The 16,326-nt window shown below is 42.7% G+C and overlaps 1 protein-coding gene across 2 annotated transcripts in view; it reads right to left on the bottom strand.

Moving 5' to 3' along the window:
* Nucleotides 1-16,326, bottom strand: part of Adcy2 (adenylate cyclase 2) — a 382,099-nt gene that overhangs the window by 230,619 nt on the left and 135,154 nt on the right. The window lies entirely within an intron of this gene.

The following is a 16,326-nucleotide window of genomic DNA, read 5'->3' as shown; positions in this document are numbered from 1 at the left end:
ATGCCACAGGGGCTTCTCCAGTCACCCCACACATGGAAGCATTACTACCATGCTATTGTTTCTAACAAAATCCCAGTGAGCCCCTTGAGTTCATCATGCATCATTCCTACCCCAGTACAGTAAGAAGTGACTCTGCAGCTCATCTTCTCCTTCATGTGCCTAGAAGAGCAGCCTCATGCTAGTTCATGGAACAAGAAGAGGTGGCACTCAATCAGGAACTCAGCAGAATTTAAACGGAACCATCACATAATGGGGGAGACAGTACCCCAACTAAACATACCATCAAGTGAAACATTCAGTGCCAGGAACTGGTTATATCTTGTTGAGTCATTGACCAAAGAGGTTCCATAGGTCACCCAAAACATCACAGGCTATTACTCAGGCTATTGGTTGCTCTTCATAACCCAATGGTTAGGCCCCCTTGCTGCACATACAGTATTTCATTATGCCATTGAACATAGAGAAATTGAGCTGGTACCCAATTGAAAGCTTCACCCCTATGGACTAGCATTCATGGTACTATAAACTTTTGCATGCTACTGGAGCAGAAAAGTCATCATCAGTATGGGAAAACAGTACTATTATTCTGATAAAGGAACATAGCAATACAATGACCACTAATGACATATTGCTATACTGAAGAGCGGAACATTGTTCAACCCTCATCAGAGAAGCTTCTTCTTGGAATAGATGGTAATTAACAATGGTATCCACAGCTGGATAATGTGCAAAGAGTGAGAGACTTTGGAGTATTCAGCCCTAAACAGGATATTTTTATCAACGTTATCCCCTCAAGGCTCAGAAATATGCAGAAGAGGAGGAAAGAATATAAGAGCCAGAGGTGATGGATGACTTCAAGGAAACATTGTCTTCCACACACAACAGGATTGATACACAACACATGGACTCACAGAGACCGTGACAATATACATAAGACACACACAGGTTTAAATGAGACAAAAATCACAGCATTGAGAAGGGAAAGTAGACAAAATGTCCCTCCCCTAACCAAGAAGGTATTTGCAACTGACACCTTCTGGAAAAGAGACAACAAGTTTTCTCCACTGTAGTGTACTGAGGATATCAACCACACTCTGATGCAGGCCCCATGCCCAGGACTAGTTAGCGAACACAAAACAGACTCCATTTTTTTTTTTTGTGGGCTTTTTGTTCTGTTTTATTAGTTCCTGTTCCATTTCCTTTCTTCTGTTTTAAGTTTGTCTGCTTTGATTTTCATCTTGGTTTTGTTGTTGGTTTTTCTGTTTTGAGAGGGAGGAAGAAAAAGAATATGCAGTTGGGTGGGTAGTGGTGTGGGACGACTCTGAGAGATGTTGGGGGAGAGGGAAAAGGGGAAAAAAAGAAATAAAAAAAAAACGGCAGTGAACTTAGAGACCGTTATTGTCATGACTGCTTTGCAAAAGGAATACAATTGAACACCTTCATTCAGGCTCATGCAGAAGGCTCAGGGCCACAGACTGCAAAACAGTCCTCACGACGACATCTGAATGCTGAGCGTGTACATAAAGGGACAAAGTCATTCAAAGAAACTCAGGAACTTTTACACATGTGTGAAAGAAAGACTTTTAAGTAGCATTTTCCTCTTTATGATAAGAACTGGTTACAATTTTTTTTAACTACTTTAGAAATGAAAACATTGGAAACCCCAAAAGTACAGAAAAATCCAGCATTTCACCCCAATAACTTGCCCCACGTTGGGCGCCAGATGTAGCATGAATCTTAAATGTTCTTATTAATAAAATCAAACCCGAGACCAGTTAGTGGGGTGAAATGCTGGATGGTCAGAGAGACAGAACAAGCCACAGCTATCTCACCTCGCCAGAGTCCGGCATGAATCTCAGTGAAGAAGACACAACCATTACTAAGCTGAAAAATACTCCCTTTCCTTCTAGAGAAATCCTGATGTCCAGGTTTGTCCTACACGTTACCTCAACACAGACACCACAGCAGAGGCAGGTGAGCTGCTTCTGCTGAACAATGGAGTGTCGGAGTGTCCCACCATCTGCCCAAGATCCAGTAGCTTGATTTTTCTTTACTCAGTTCAGGTTTGGTGCTGTTGATCTCTGGAGAATAGAGACCCAGAAGTCCAGCTCCCAGCTTCCACATCTGACTATCACTTTGCATTGAATACAACGTAGCTAAGTATGTTTCCTCTGGTGACACTAAGTTGCTCCTGAGGGTTTGCTGACACAAGCCAAAAAGAATGGAACATTTTGGAAACTGTCTTTTTGGAAATACCCAGAGAGATTTTCCAGGAGTCAAGCGAGTATTATTTATGCTTTATAGGTGAGCAAAATTTAGGTTTTAAAAATAAATTTGCTAGCTATATCCTATGCCCATGCTAATGTTTTTTCATATGCAATTCCGTTTAAGGTATGTGGTGCTTCATGTATTCCAGGCAAACACACTACCAACTGTGCCACATCACCAACTGGAACAACATGTCTTTCACGAAATATGTTAAACTACTGCACACACGAAATGCACACATGTGAATAAGATGTACGACTACACTTTTAGGGACAGGCATGACCTTTGACCCAAGAATGTAGTGATTATAAAAGTACCACTTCCTCCACATCTCTAGGGGATGGGAGATACATCTCACAAGGCCTCTGACAAGCTGAGAAAGAACCAGATCAGAAAGAAACGGCTGGGTGATTTTTAGGCACATTTGCTTTACATTTGTGGGGAGTCACTGACTTCTTGGAATATCTAGTGAGAACTGCCGTACAGAATGCAGATATGCAGAAGTACTTCATAGAGACACAGGTCCCTGAGACCCCGTGGGGTTCAAGTTGTACTGTGTGCTCCAGGTTCTCTGTCCAGCCACACTCTGAAACCTGAAGGATGTGTTTGCCCACATTAGCTCTATCAGAGCTTTCAAAAGACTCAGTGATCAAGGCAGTTGGGCTGCCTGCCCAGCTGGCCTACTTTTGTGTAAAGATCATATCTGGAGTCTACATGAGCTTACAGAGTTTAGCATAATCTATTTTTCCCAAAACTCTACCGTATGGCAACACAGGTGTTACTCAAGTCCCATCTAGACAGTTATTTACATCAAGTAAACAGTTGGAGGTTATAATTATAATCAAATGTGTATTTCCTCTCCTTACACAACTACTTCCTTATTAAAAATAGCATATTTTCTTTATTATGGTTAAAAGCAAAATTTAATTTTCAAAATGCCACTGGAACCCTCAACTTTTCCCAGGAAAGACAAAAGTGCTCAGATCAACACTTAACAAACCAAGACAAACCCTGTCTCTTTAATTTGCAAGAAAAAAAAAGTATAAATTTAAACACATTTGAATTTGGCTAGTCATTTGGGAGACATGGGACAGTGTGTTTATGTGCAGGTGGGTGCGCTGTGTGCTGGTGACCGTGGAGGCCGGAGGTCAATCTTGGGCGCTGCTCTTTGGTCATCGCTCCCCTTATTTTTTTATTTTATCTTATTTTATTTTTCGGAGGGCTTGGTCTCTCACTGGCCTGCATCTCATCATTTCAGCTAGTCTGGATGGCCAGAAAGCCAAGGGGATCCTCCTGTCTCTATCCCAACACCGGAATCACAATCATACTATGAGCACAGCTGACTGCTTACATGGATGTTGGGAATCAAACCCGCGTCCTCCTGCTTGAGAAGCAAGCCCTTAGCGACGCAGCCAACTCCCCAACCTCATCATGTTGTTTCGTATTCACTAGCTTCAGGCACTGAATCATGAAGAAATGAGTTGATATCTACTTGTTTAGTTAACTCATCATTCACATGCATCTTTTGCTCTGTGACCTTTTAAACAGACAGATCTTTATTGTCATGTGGAACTTTCTTTTTTTTTTTCAGTTTCTATAATTATATTCTTTTTTTATTTTACAATATAATGTAATTCTACATATCAGTCATGGATTCCCTTGTTCTTCCCCCTCCCGCCCCCCCCAGCTTCCCCCCAGTCCACCCCCCATTCCCATCTCCTCCAGGGCAAGAACTTTCATAGTAATGCAGGTGAGAGCATCACCAGTGATTAAGTCTTACCATGTTTTGCCATTTCCCTACAGATTCCTTTACATTTTGAGAAGCAAATCACCAATGTTCTGACACTTCTATTTCTTAGCACCCCAAGAAATACTTTGGCAAGAAGGCTCTGGAAATTAGGGGGTCTGTGGTGCTTCACAAGCTCTATCCTGGAGAAGCTTCCGCATTTGTCTTTCTAACAACAATTGCTTTGTGCAGCAGAGTGAGGCCATCTTTCATGTTCCAGGCCACCCCATAGTTAATGCCTGCGGTGTTCTCTCTGGTCTATCCTCTTAGCCTATATGAAGGCGTGTGTCACTTGTCTATGAGTCTTTATGTCTCCTGAAGTCCTTATCATAGGGCACACCCCATGAGGCCCTTGGTGCATACTTGCAGACAGAAGGCACCGCAATCTATCTTTGTCAGGATGCCCTGGAGGAGCAGACTGATAGAATGAATCTGGCCCTCCTGGGTTCATCTGTCTTATAGAAAGTGCAGGCGGAGAGAGAGGTGGGATGAGCGTGCCCTGTGGTCTGTGACCACTTCCTCCTTCTGCTCTCTCCCTCACTTTTGAGGACTCCAGCAATAAGATATGGATTTCCTGAAAGTTGAGGCTACTTCACAAATGATTATACCCAAGTGTGTGGCATGAAGGCAAGACTCCAGGAAAGCCTACTGCATGTTTTTGGTGGTCCGTGATGTGGAAATCACAAGGGGTACTTACAGCTCTCCATCTTGACTTCTCTGGTGCCAACTTAGGACCACAGATTTGCCAAAAGTTATCAACACATATATGTCAGACAGTGCATCTTACAGTATGTAAGCTCTACCCCGGGAAGTTCTTCCAAGGCCCTTAGAAGACCACAGGCTCTGATGACCTCCTGGGCTCCCCTGGGAATTCTCTTCTCAGTTTCTGCCTGGCACTAAAGCACACACCCCACATCTAGGACTGGCCTTTGTCCCCACAAGTGTGGTGATGACTAGGCTGCAGAGTCATCCCAAGCTTTAAAAGCAATTAAAAAACAGTGTATTGTCAGTGGAGTCTTTTTAAATGCTCGATGAGAGTTTTAAATCTTGCAAAAGAGCGATTTAAAGAAACAAACAGCTTCAACAGAAAACCCTAAAATCTCCTAAAAGCTAATAGGACACTTGTACTCTGGTACATGTAGGGTAAAAAAAAAAACAAAACAAACAAACAAAAAAAAAACGATTAAAAATGTACACAAAGAAGCGGTGCTAGAACATCTGGGTCAGGCTGGTGTGTCCTGCAGTGCTGAAGTGCTTGGGTAGCATGTGTGTAGACCGGGTGTGATCACCAATACTGAAGTGCGTGGGCAGCATGTGTGGAGACCGGGTGTGATCACCAATACTGAAGTGCGTGGGCAGCATGTGTGGAGACCGGGTGTGATCACCAATACTGAAAGAAAGACAGCAGTAGAGGGGAGGGAGGAAAAGAGGAAGGAGGGAGAGAGGGAGGGAGTGTGGGACCAAGAGAAGGGGGAAGTGGGGCGAGAGGGAAGATTCACTCGGCAGAAAGACTGGGGGAAGTCGGAGGAGGCAGGAAGAAGGGAGGGAAAATCACTTTACAGAGTTCCTTCTATGATCTTAGCTGTGGGTCCAGACCAAAGGCTATCAAAAGAAATCACAGAAAATGTATCTAATGTACTACATTTAGCAAATACTTTCAACAAAGACCATTGCATTTTATTCAAAGGCTTCCAATACTATCAGGAAGCTCCAACTCCTGAAAGTCTGTGTATGTGCATGTATAGGTTCATATGTGCAAGTGTACACACGTGGGTATTCAGAGGCCAGAGGTCAGTCAGTGTTGGTGCCTTCCTCCAGTAGTATCTGCCTGACTTTTTCCTGGTCTCTCACTGAACCTGGAGCTCATCACCTTGAACAGACCAGCACAGAGACCCTCCTGTCTCCACCTCTCCGTCCCTGGGATTACAAGCATGTGCTGCCACATCTGGCCCTTTGCTTGGCTGCCATAGTTCCAGTCTCGGGTCACTAGGCCTGCGTGGTTAGCACTCACTGACTGAGCCATCTCCCTTGTCCTCTTCTAACATTTCTTAATATGAGATTGAGGTTTTTTTTCTTTTCCAGAAATAAAAAAGGACTTAAGATTTGCAATACATGAAGACCCCCTTTCCTTAGTGTTATCAAGGATGACAACACGGGAGCAAGTCTGCCAGTCATCAAAATGCTGCTTCTGACTGATCAAACATCCGAGTTTTCAGATGATCTCTTATCAACAATGTAATTAAAATGTGGAGTAAGAAAAATTTTTACTTTCTCTGCCTTAACAATCAGTTTCTCTGAAGGTTTATGCCACTATTCCAGCTCTTCATGAGTCTTTTCTTAGTCTAATGAAAAGCTCTATTCATTGAAAGCAATTACAATGGATTTACTGCTCTTCCCAATCAATAGTGCTATTAAAATCTACCCCCAAATATTACAGGATTCGCATTAAGCCATTAATAGCAATTTTAACTGAATGATGCAACTCTGTACTGATTTCATTATTTTCTGCTAACAGATTATTCAGGTAATAAAATTAAGTTTATAAAGCAAAAACAAATAATACCTCTCCCACAGGCTTATTCAAATGGGGAATAATAAAAAGCAGAAGGCATAACCTTAGAAATAGTTCTGCCATTCGGTAGCTTTCCCAGGCATCCCATATGGGCACACAAAAGCACAGGCATATGAGAAGTTTCCATGGGCTCTTACGTCTTTTGAAACATGTGTCCTAGAAAAAATTCCATTCCCCAGAATTAGTGAGAAGATGGGCCCCGTCTGTATTCAGATACCAGTGAGAGCTACTCACAGTGGTCACTCCTAGGTGAACCAGATGTATGCCCCACCGTGGATCTCCTTACATATTCTGAATAAGTAAAGCACCCATGAAGAAACACACTCCTTGCTATGTTCTTAAAAGGAGACCATATACCCTGTCCTCTCCAAAGTTGTGTTTTTTGAGTCTCTGCAGGAATCTTGATGCACTGGGAATCCACACAATGGAGAATCGGGAACTAGATCCCAGGACTTCCTGCAAGTAGAAAGTGCTTTGGATCATTTCAACTCCTGAGACTTCAGTTCGCAGTATTTAAGATGAGATACAGGTATGGGCCTCAGGAACCTGTCAGGAAGGTCTGTGCTGACTCTGAGTCCTAAGTGTCATAAGCCCAGAGACTCTCCCACTTTCCTCCCAGAACCCTAAATGATGTTCTCAGAACCACTCATACAGGGAAGCTTGACCAAGTGACACCTAATCCTCCCAGATAAGGTCAGAAAGCTGGAGTCTTAGGTAAAGCTGGGAACGTGGTTACTCTCCCAGAGAAGAGTCAACACTATGAAGCTGATTTTTTCAAAGAAGAACAAGAATTCTGAAAGCAGAGACGTGAGCTACTGTTCAACACTGTCGATCATGATGTTGCAGAGGCCCTAGGGAACTGGATGTCTCTGGAATTCTTAAGCACAGGAGGTGAAAGGCTGGGTGTGCATAGTGGGCCAGGGGCAACACTCTGAATGCTACATGGTGATAAGTGTGGCCATAGGTATATGAGGTGTGAGGTGGGCTGGATCTGGGATCAGGGAGAAAGACACATGATGCTACTTATGTGGGATTCTTACTCACTGAGGATAGCAGAGGGCACAGATTATATTGAGGCTCAGAAGGGCATGGATCTCTCCTGGGCTCCTGTCAACAAACAGGTTTAGCAATCATGAGGTCAATAGGGATGTCTAAGAAGAATCATGCATTCCAGGTAGCACACAGGCATGGGATTTGCTCTTGGAAGTCACAAAAGTGGGTGGAAGCCACAGCACTGTCCCCGCCCCCAGCAAAGTGCACATCGTCCTTCACTGCCCATTAGAACCCTGGTCTCATGTTTCTTAGTTGATGACATTCCTAGAGATGGATGTTTGAACTAAGCAGACTGCTACTCACAATGATAGATAAAAGTACAAGGTTATTTTTTAAACTAATATATTATTTCTATGATTTAAAGAATAATGTTTTTTTTGTAAATTTCACAGAAATTGGGTTATATTTTTAGTAACCAGAAAGATAATAGTGTGTTTTGTTTTGTTTCTGACCAGGTCTCACTGTGTAGTTTTGGCTGGCCTTTAATTTGCTATGTAGACCAAGTTGGCCTGGAATTCACAGAGGTCTGCCTTCCTCTGTCTCTGGAGTGCTAGAATTAAAGGTATGTCCCATCATATCTGGCCTTCATAGTAGTTATTTGAAGGAAAAGTAACCCACCCAGCTTCAAGAAATTTTAAACCAGACCACCAAGGCAGAGTCCTCAGGCCCTTGGGATGGTGTTTACAATCATAAAGGATTGATGTAACCTTCATTGGTCATGATTTAGCCAAACCTTGTACTATTTGGGCAGAAAAATTGAATTTTTCTAATAGAAGTGGGGCCACACATAATAAAATCAAGTTTGAGTGTAAGGGACAGAAAGATCCCGTTCTCTATAGGATGGTCCAGTGAATATCAGCGCACCTTGACACATCCTGCCTGTGGATCCCAAAGCTTTCTTGAGCTGCTTTGTTTTTCGAAGACAAAGCCTTTTGTATTTGTAGTCTCACTGCTGAAATTCTGGAATGTCCAGAAAGAAACCCCAGTACTGAGGGAAATAAAGATGAAGTGGTCCAGGTAGATGTCTCTGAATCTAGGGGCACTGGCTGGAGACACATCTATGCATTGGGACTTTTCTTCTGCTGAGTGCAGAGGCAGGACGCACTGCTCAGCCCCAGGGTTCTGGGGTGGATGAACATGCACAGCCTCCTCCTTCTACCACTAGAGAGAGGAACAAAGGCAGGCAAGTAAATATTATGGTTACGTGTTTATTTTTTATTCTACGAAGTTCATGCATATGTAAATCACAGATGGCGTTGGGTCTCTGGGCAAGTTGCCAGGGAGGTTCTGTGGGGCCTCAATGTGGGCACACTGTCCTGACTTCACGGCACTAGTAGCACTTAGCAAGCACAATGCCAGAGCCTCAAGAAAAAGTTCTGATTCGCTTCTATTAAGAAATTATTAAAAACACCAGCGAAGCTGAGATGGTGGGTAGATTATCCTGGGAGGGACAGAGTAATTAGGGGCCACTGATGCAAAACTAAAATAAAAATTGCTTCTGCAAACATAGGCACTAGTCACAGTCATGGACTCCAAGCCAGCAACTCTGCTGGCTGTCCTTAAAGACACCCATGGTGACTCCTCAGTCCGGATATAATTGCTTTCTACAGGGCATTTCATTTCTGTTTCAAATAACTGGATTTTACATTGTGGAATATGAGCAGCTATTCAATTTATAATACATAAACTTTATGTTCACTTTAATATAAAAGTATGTGTATATTTGTACTTACCAAAGAGAATCATTATGGTCATTGTAAGTTAATAATTTTTTATCTATCAGGGAGAAAAATCAACTAAAGAATCAATCACTGGGGGCTAGAAAGATGGGTAGTGGTTAAGAGTGTGTACTTCTCTTGTGGAGGACCCTAATTCAGTTCTCAGAACCCATGGTAGGTGGCTCACAACCTCCCCAAACTCTGGTTTCATGGAATCTAGCGCCCTCTCTGGCTAAATAAAAATCTCTTCTTAATTTGACAATACTGTTTTGCTGTCTGTCAGACTTGATGAGTCATTAAATTTGTATCTGTAAAAAACAAAACAAAACAAAGTTTCACAATATTACTTCCTTTTACTGGGCTCAGTCATGAGGTATGACTGTGTCCATAAAAGCAGCAATTGCTTCATGGAAGCTGTGTGTATTCCAGAGAAAGAACCCCCAAATCCAGAAACTTCCTCCTATGTAATTTATAGTCAGAGCCATTTGGTAGAAAGCATTCCTATAGCAATGGCTTTACAAATCCATTACCCAATGAAATGGCAAAAGGACCACAAGCTTCCTTGGTGAAAAGCAGTAAGCTGGAGGAAAAGGACTTGGTCACCAAAAGCCTTGTGGATCCACATAGAGAAAGTCAGCCTTGGCGAGCATGAGTGGAGAAGCAGCCATATTGTCAGACGCTCACATGCAGGATCAGCCTGCAAAAGCAGAAAGCCAGTTGGAGTCAGCTGACATGGCTGCTTGGAGCCAAACTGAACATGAGTTACAAGGAAGGGGCGACTTAAGTCTTCCTTCTTCAGGACACGGGACATCTGCCATCCGTCAGGTGACTGACAGCAGAAGGAGCAAGTTGGGAAAGCTCAGAAATGAACAGACTTCAGTGGTGTCTTGTTGGGAACAGCTGGGAATCTGACCCGTGTGCTACTAGCCAAGAGCACCCTGCTTACTGGCCTGCACCGACAAGCCCCTCCCTGCAGCGTGTGCCCACACTCAAGAGAAACAAGTGAGCAAGACGCAGCCAGGAGTCCACATTAGTAAACTTCGCAAGAGCTGCTAGACTGTAGTGGGGCTACCTCACTCCTTCCAGCCCACACCCTACCCCAGGCTCAGCAGCAGAGGCTCAGAAGGTGCCTGCTGAATAGCCACATATCTCCACCACTCGGTGACCAGATCTTGAGGAGAACACTCCCTAACTTAAGTCACAGTCAAAGGCACAATAGTAAATGTGTGAAAGAAAATTAAAAAAATGAGGAAGCCATAGGTCTCTGTTCTGGGTCTTTCATTTATATGATTCGGGGTGTGACACCCTAAGTACTTCTCTCGGGTGATGAATTTCCATGTTTGCTCTTCATTAGTAGTGGTGACTTGGGGTTGCTTACCATCTGGGAGTATGCAGACATAGCACCCTCAAAAACCCTATGGAGCTTTGAGTCCACACACCTGAGTCTGAATGTCTGGTCTGTCACTCCTAGCCATCTGAATGAGACTGTTTATTCCCTCGAGGCTGTTTTCACCTCAGTAGAAGGAGATAGAGATCTTACTACAAGAGTTAGAAAATGGAGCTTGTTGTACACACCGGGTACTGCTTGCTCTTCACTGCAAGTGCCTAAGAAAGTTCATGGTCAGTCACGACCTCCATTATTTTTGACATATCTATTCAGGCACTTTCCTTCATTTAAAACCTTCTCTGGTCATGACATTAGGGACTTATAGACCTAGGAGGACGTGTTAGATGAAACAGATTTCTGATTTGTCTTGTACAAAAGGACCACAGGATCAATACAGGAAAAACACGACCTCATCAGAGCGTTTCTGTGCAGGCTTTTCATGCTTGCTAATGGAAGGGCTGAGTGGCCTTTGTTTTCTAGGTATGAAGGAGCAGTGATAGGAAAGAGGAAGTTCTTCTCAGCAGAAAATTTTACAAGACAGAAAAGGTACATTTCTTCCCATGGTTCTGGGAACTGATAATTCAGAAAGAGAAATTTCCCAAAATGTCTGGGGTGACCTCTCTAAAAGACCAAGCATAGTGCCTCTCCTGGAACAGCTGTGAAGGCTCTGATAACATCCCGGTCCTTAAGCCTTCCATCACCCAGGCTGAGCCGCTCAGAAGGTAGGGATTACTGGCAAAATGTAATTGCAGAGAAGAGCAAATGTGCAAAAAGATTGCTTATCAGCTGGAGAGGGCCATTCTAGTTGTGCTGAAGGATTGTCATTCCACCCTCAAAATGACCTTCAGAGAAGCAACTACCCTTTCAAAGGCCAAGCACAATAACTACTGCAGATAGGCATCCCTTCTCTAAACTCTACTACTGCAGCTATTGGAGCTGAGATTGGATGCCTCATGACCCATGTCTGTCCGCTAGAAGTTTCTGCAGCCCACCAGCACAGAACAGACACAATCTCTGCCACCCAGGTATACAGGTACCAACTGGCACTGTATGAAGGAGTAAAACGTTGCCAAACACTTGTCCGGTGAACAGGCACTGATGTATCATTTCTCTTTCATTTGGGAAGAAAAGAAACAGAGAACATCCCAGTAAAGGGAATGAACTTAGAAAATTAATCCAGAATGATTCCAGGAAGCACCCTGAATCTGGATATGTGAGGACATCTGGCTTTGAGGTGTGGGTCTTTAGTTACCTCATTTCTAGATGGCACCCACATTTCTAGATTCCATGCCTGCTGATGCTCATGGCCTGGTGTTATCCTTTCCAATGAATGTGGAGCCCAGTGGTCTACTTCCTATGACTAGAACAAGGGAATGGGGATGGTTAGGTGCCAACCCCAAACTAGATAATAGGCTTTGGCTTTCACTCTGATGTCACTCCACTTCCTCACCATTGTCTGTAAAACAAAGGGAGGGACATGGTGTAGATGCCCACACAAAGGGCCAGGTGGCAACTAGCCAAGAGAGGCTCTGGCAAAGAGCTCATGAGAATCTGAGACCCTTGGATAGACTACCCATGAAGAACTAAAACCTGCCAACAACCATGAGAAGGAGCTCAGTTGTGATGCCTTCGGTAAAGCAGAGGGTTGCCATTGACACCAGTCTACAATCCTCTCCACACCCTTCAGAGAGACCCAGAGCAAAAGGGCCCCACTAAACCCCATCTGGATCCCTGTACATGAAAACAATGAGGAAATAAAGGCATCTATACAGACACACCCACACATATGTAAAGCAAATGTCTTTGTTTTCTTTCCTCTAATCATAATGTAACAAAGCTTATTAATAGCAGTTAATTTAATATCACAGAATTCAAGCAACAGGATGGGAAGGGGAAGAATGCTGGTTACCCAAGGACTTCACACCCTCTTTTAGGTAAGTGTTGGTATATCTTCACTGCATGTAAGATGGCTGTGTCATGTTATGAGGAAATACAACTGTCACTTATTTTTGGATTAAATATAGTATTTAAAGATGTGTGCTGGTGCCAGGTAGATAAAGGCTGGTATCTGTGAGCCAGTTTTATGTGCCGGCTTGGCCAGGCTTTAGCATTCTCTTATTAAATCAAACACCAACTTAGGTGTTGTAGTAAAGGTGTTTTTTGCAGACACGGTAAGCATAGATAGTCTTTAAAACCCTTAAAGTAGTCAACTACAGAGAATAGGATAGGCCTCATCAAATCAGCTGAAGGTTTTATGAGTGACACAGAGATTTTTACAGGAAAGAAACAACCAATTTTTCTTAAGACTGCTCTTTCCCCAAAGTTTCCAGCCTACCAGGCTACCTTACCATTCTCAATTATCACCCCCACAATCATGTAAGCAATCAATCGAGATGTATCTCTTAGTGTGCATGTGTGGGTGTGGGTGGATGTATATCTGGTTCTGATTTCCCGGAGAATTCCGGCTGACTCACCTGCTAACACAAATCAAACAAAGTTTGTTCAGTCACATGAAAATGTATATAAAGGAGACACTAGGATGAGAGAGACTTTCAAGGATAAAGATCAGCATTACATAGAGATTAAAAAGGTGAATTCTACAACAATGCATAGTATTCTTAAATTTCTATGTTTCTAACAACACAAAGAAAAAACACATTAAGAACACACAAAAAGAGACAATCTGTGACTGGTGGGGACTTAACATCCCACTTGCAATAAGTCATAGAGGAGGCAAGCAGAAAAGGAGGAGCATGAAGGACCTACACACAACTTGTCAATCAATTCAGCCCTGTTGACATTTGCAGAACATTCCACCTTACAACAGAGAACAGGCATTCTCCTCAGAGATACATCTACTGTAACAGATGACGCTCTGGATCATAAAACAAACCTTAATAAACAAAAAGGTACAAAACCACATGAAATATCCTATCAGAACTGATGTTTCAAGCTCATAATAGAGTTAAACCCAAACCCAACAAAGAAATACAGCTAGACTCATCTAAAATATGTGAAAATTAAATAATATATATGTACATAACCCACCAGTCAAGTAAATATCAGGAGAAATTTAAAAAAAATATTTTGAATAATTGAATTTGTCAAAATTTATGGGATGCAGATAATATGTTGCTTAAGGTCCATAACATTAAATTCACATATCAGAAAAGAAAGGTCTAAAGTAGGGCAATAAAAATGTTCATCTTCCAGAAAGGGGGGAGCAAATTAAACCCCAAAAATGTTATAGTAATTAGATCAGAAATTAATAAAACTGAAATCAGGAAAATGGCAAAAAAAATAATTAAAAAGTAAGTCTAGTCCTTTGAAAAGACCAATAAAATGATACATTTCTTATTGAAAATAAAACAATCTAAAAACAGGTGAAGTTTTGCTTCATGGAGTAGTTCCACATGCAGATGAATGAAGGTCTGAGTATATTTTATTTTCCTTATTGAACCAGATGGGTCTGAAGAAATGGAAACAATGAAGCTGTCGGTGCTGTTGGTAAGTGCCACTGGACAATTCCAGGGGTAATTTCATGATGGGGCAACAAGATGGCCCTCGATCCTGGGAGCCTGGGCTGCAGATGTCTGCTCCTCATGCACCAGATAAATAGTTAGTCTGCTCACTCAGCATCATGCATATGGACTCTGCCTCTCAAGGAGTCCTTCAAGGTAAATAATTGTGACTCTTTTCTAGTTTTGTTTTCCTTTGGTTTTAATTACACAATACAAAACGCGAGAGGACAAGCTGATGGACTTCTGTCTGAGTCTACCACACTGTGTTGGTTTTTTCCCAGCTGGGGTCTCCCAGGACGTCCTTCATAACGAATGTTGCCATGCCACCATTCTTCAGCTCACACTATTGATGACCTCCTTTGGCTTTGCACTGGGTAAGGGTTCCTGTCGATGCTCCATTCTGCTACACAGGTTTTCAGCAGGTATGATGCCCTTTCTTTGCCTAATTATGAAAGGACAGAGCTGGGCAGAACTCAGGCTTACTGTCTTCACACTTCCACTTTGCAGATGGGATACCTACGCAAGTGTCAGACTCCTGGGATTGTTTGATCATGGTCCTTAATGACTCACTGTTTCTGTAATACATAAACTTTGTCTCTGTAAGTTGGAATACAGCATAGTAATTACAGGCAATGTGTCAAAACTTAACTCTTTGCTGGTCATTGAGTAAAGCCAAGGTAGTCCTCTAAAGTTCTGTTTTTATTGTACTGAGTTCTGCAATAGTAAATGGTTCTATTTAGCTACTGAAAGCAGGTAGCCATGGCATGCCACAGTGGTTTGGGTTGTGGGCTCTTAAATCAGACTGCTTACACCCACTTACATACTGAACCACCTCCTGGTAGGTTTCACTGTGGAGGAAGGGTGAGGAGCCCTGCTGTTTAGATGAGGAGTGAGCTGAAAAGTTATTTGTAAACATCAATCGACTCCATTCTAATTAACCACTAAATATTAAACCAGTAACAGTTATCAACCCACTTCCTAAAAATAATTGTATTTTATGTCGAGGGCAATAAGACAGGGGCATTTATGTTCTCCTTATTGTTTCATGCACACACATATCACATGCTCCTACTTGTAACCTACAAAAGAATCCCCAGAATTCTTCCTCAAAGGGTGTTCTGTGGTGTCATATTTTCCTCTTGTTGTGTTTATTCAGTTTGTGTTCTGACATTTACCTGTTAGAAATGGAATCTAAAGCAATTCACTGCACATTCTAACTGTGCTTCCTGCAGGAGCTAGGTTAGTCAATTGCTTGCTGTGCAAGTGCAAAGACCAAAATTCAATCCCCATAACAAATGGAAAAAAAGAAAAGCAAGGCACATGCTTGTAATCCATGGGCTGGGGAGGCAGAGACAGGCAGATCTCTGAGGCTGGCTGGCTAGCCAGTTCACCCTCTGGTCAAATTCTTGGTCAGTGAGACATGCTGTGTCAAAAACCAAGGTGATGGCTTCTGAAAAAGAATAATGTCTGAGGTTGAACTCTGTCCTCCATACACATGTGCACAAATACCTTCATGTGTATGCATAAATGTGTGTGCGTACACACGCTTGTACACACACACACACACACACACACACACACACACACACACACACACCCCTCCTTTGGGGTCTGTATTCTGTTTCAATTACTGTCAGCCTCTCTTCCACATTCATGTCATGACAAGTTTCTACAGGATGTCTCATTATCACCTCTGTTGCCAATTGCACCTTTATAAAAATGTGGGCTAGGCAGGATGAGGACATCCCCTGCATGGTGCATCTCAGATGCTTCACATGTCCACTGGTCCCTATGGAGTCAAATCCCCAGAAGTCTTGACCTTTAGGTGGCATGACACACTCCAGGTGGTACTACCTTCCCAGTTATGCCTCTTGTCTTGTCACCAAAGAACTCAGGCAGGAGCTTAACAAGCTCAAATACAGATGCCTTCCATTTCCGACAACCTGACAGCCCTTGAGTCTACCAAGAACATGTGTTCCTAGCAGACCTTTAATACATGGGAAGGGATGTGTATTTTCATG

The sequence above is a fragment of the Peromyscus californicus genome, unplaced genomic scaffold, assembly GCF_007827085.1.
Source record: "Peromyscus californicus insignis strain IS unplaced genomic scaffold, ASM782708v3 Scaffold_18__1_contigs__length_77618521, whole genome shotgun sequence".
Classification (NCBI taxonomy): Eukaryota; Metazoa; Chordata; class Mammalia; order Rodentia; family Cricetidae; genus Peromyscus; species Peromyscus californicus.
Note: the sequence above shows the minus strand (reverse complement) of the source record. Positions and strands in the feature narration are given on the sequence as shown.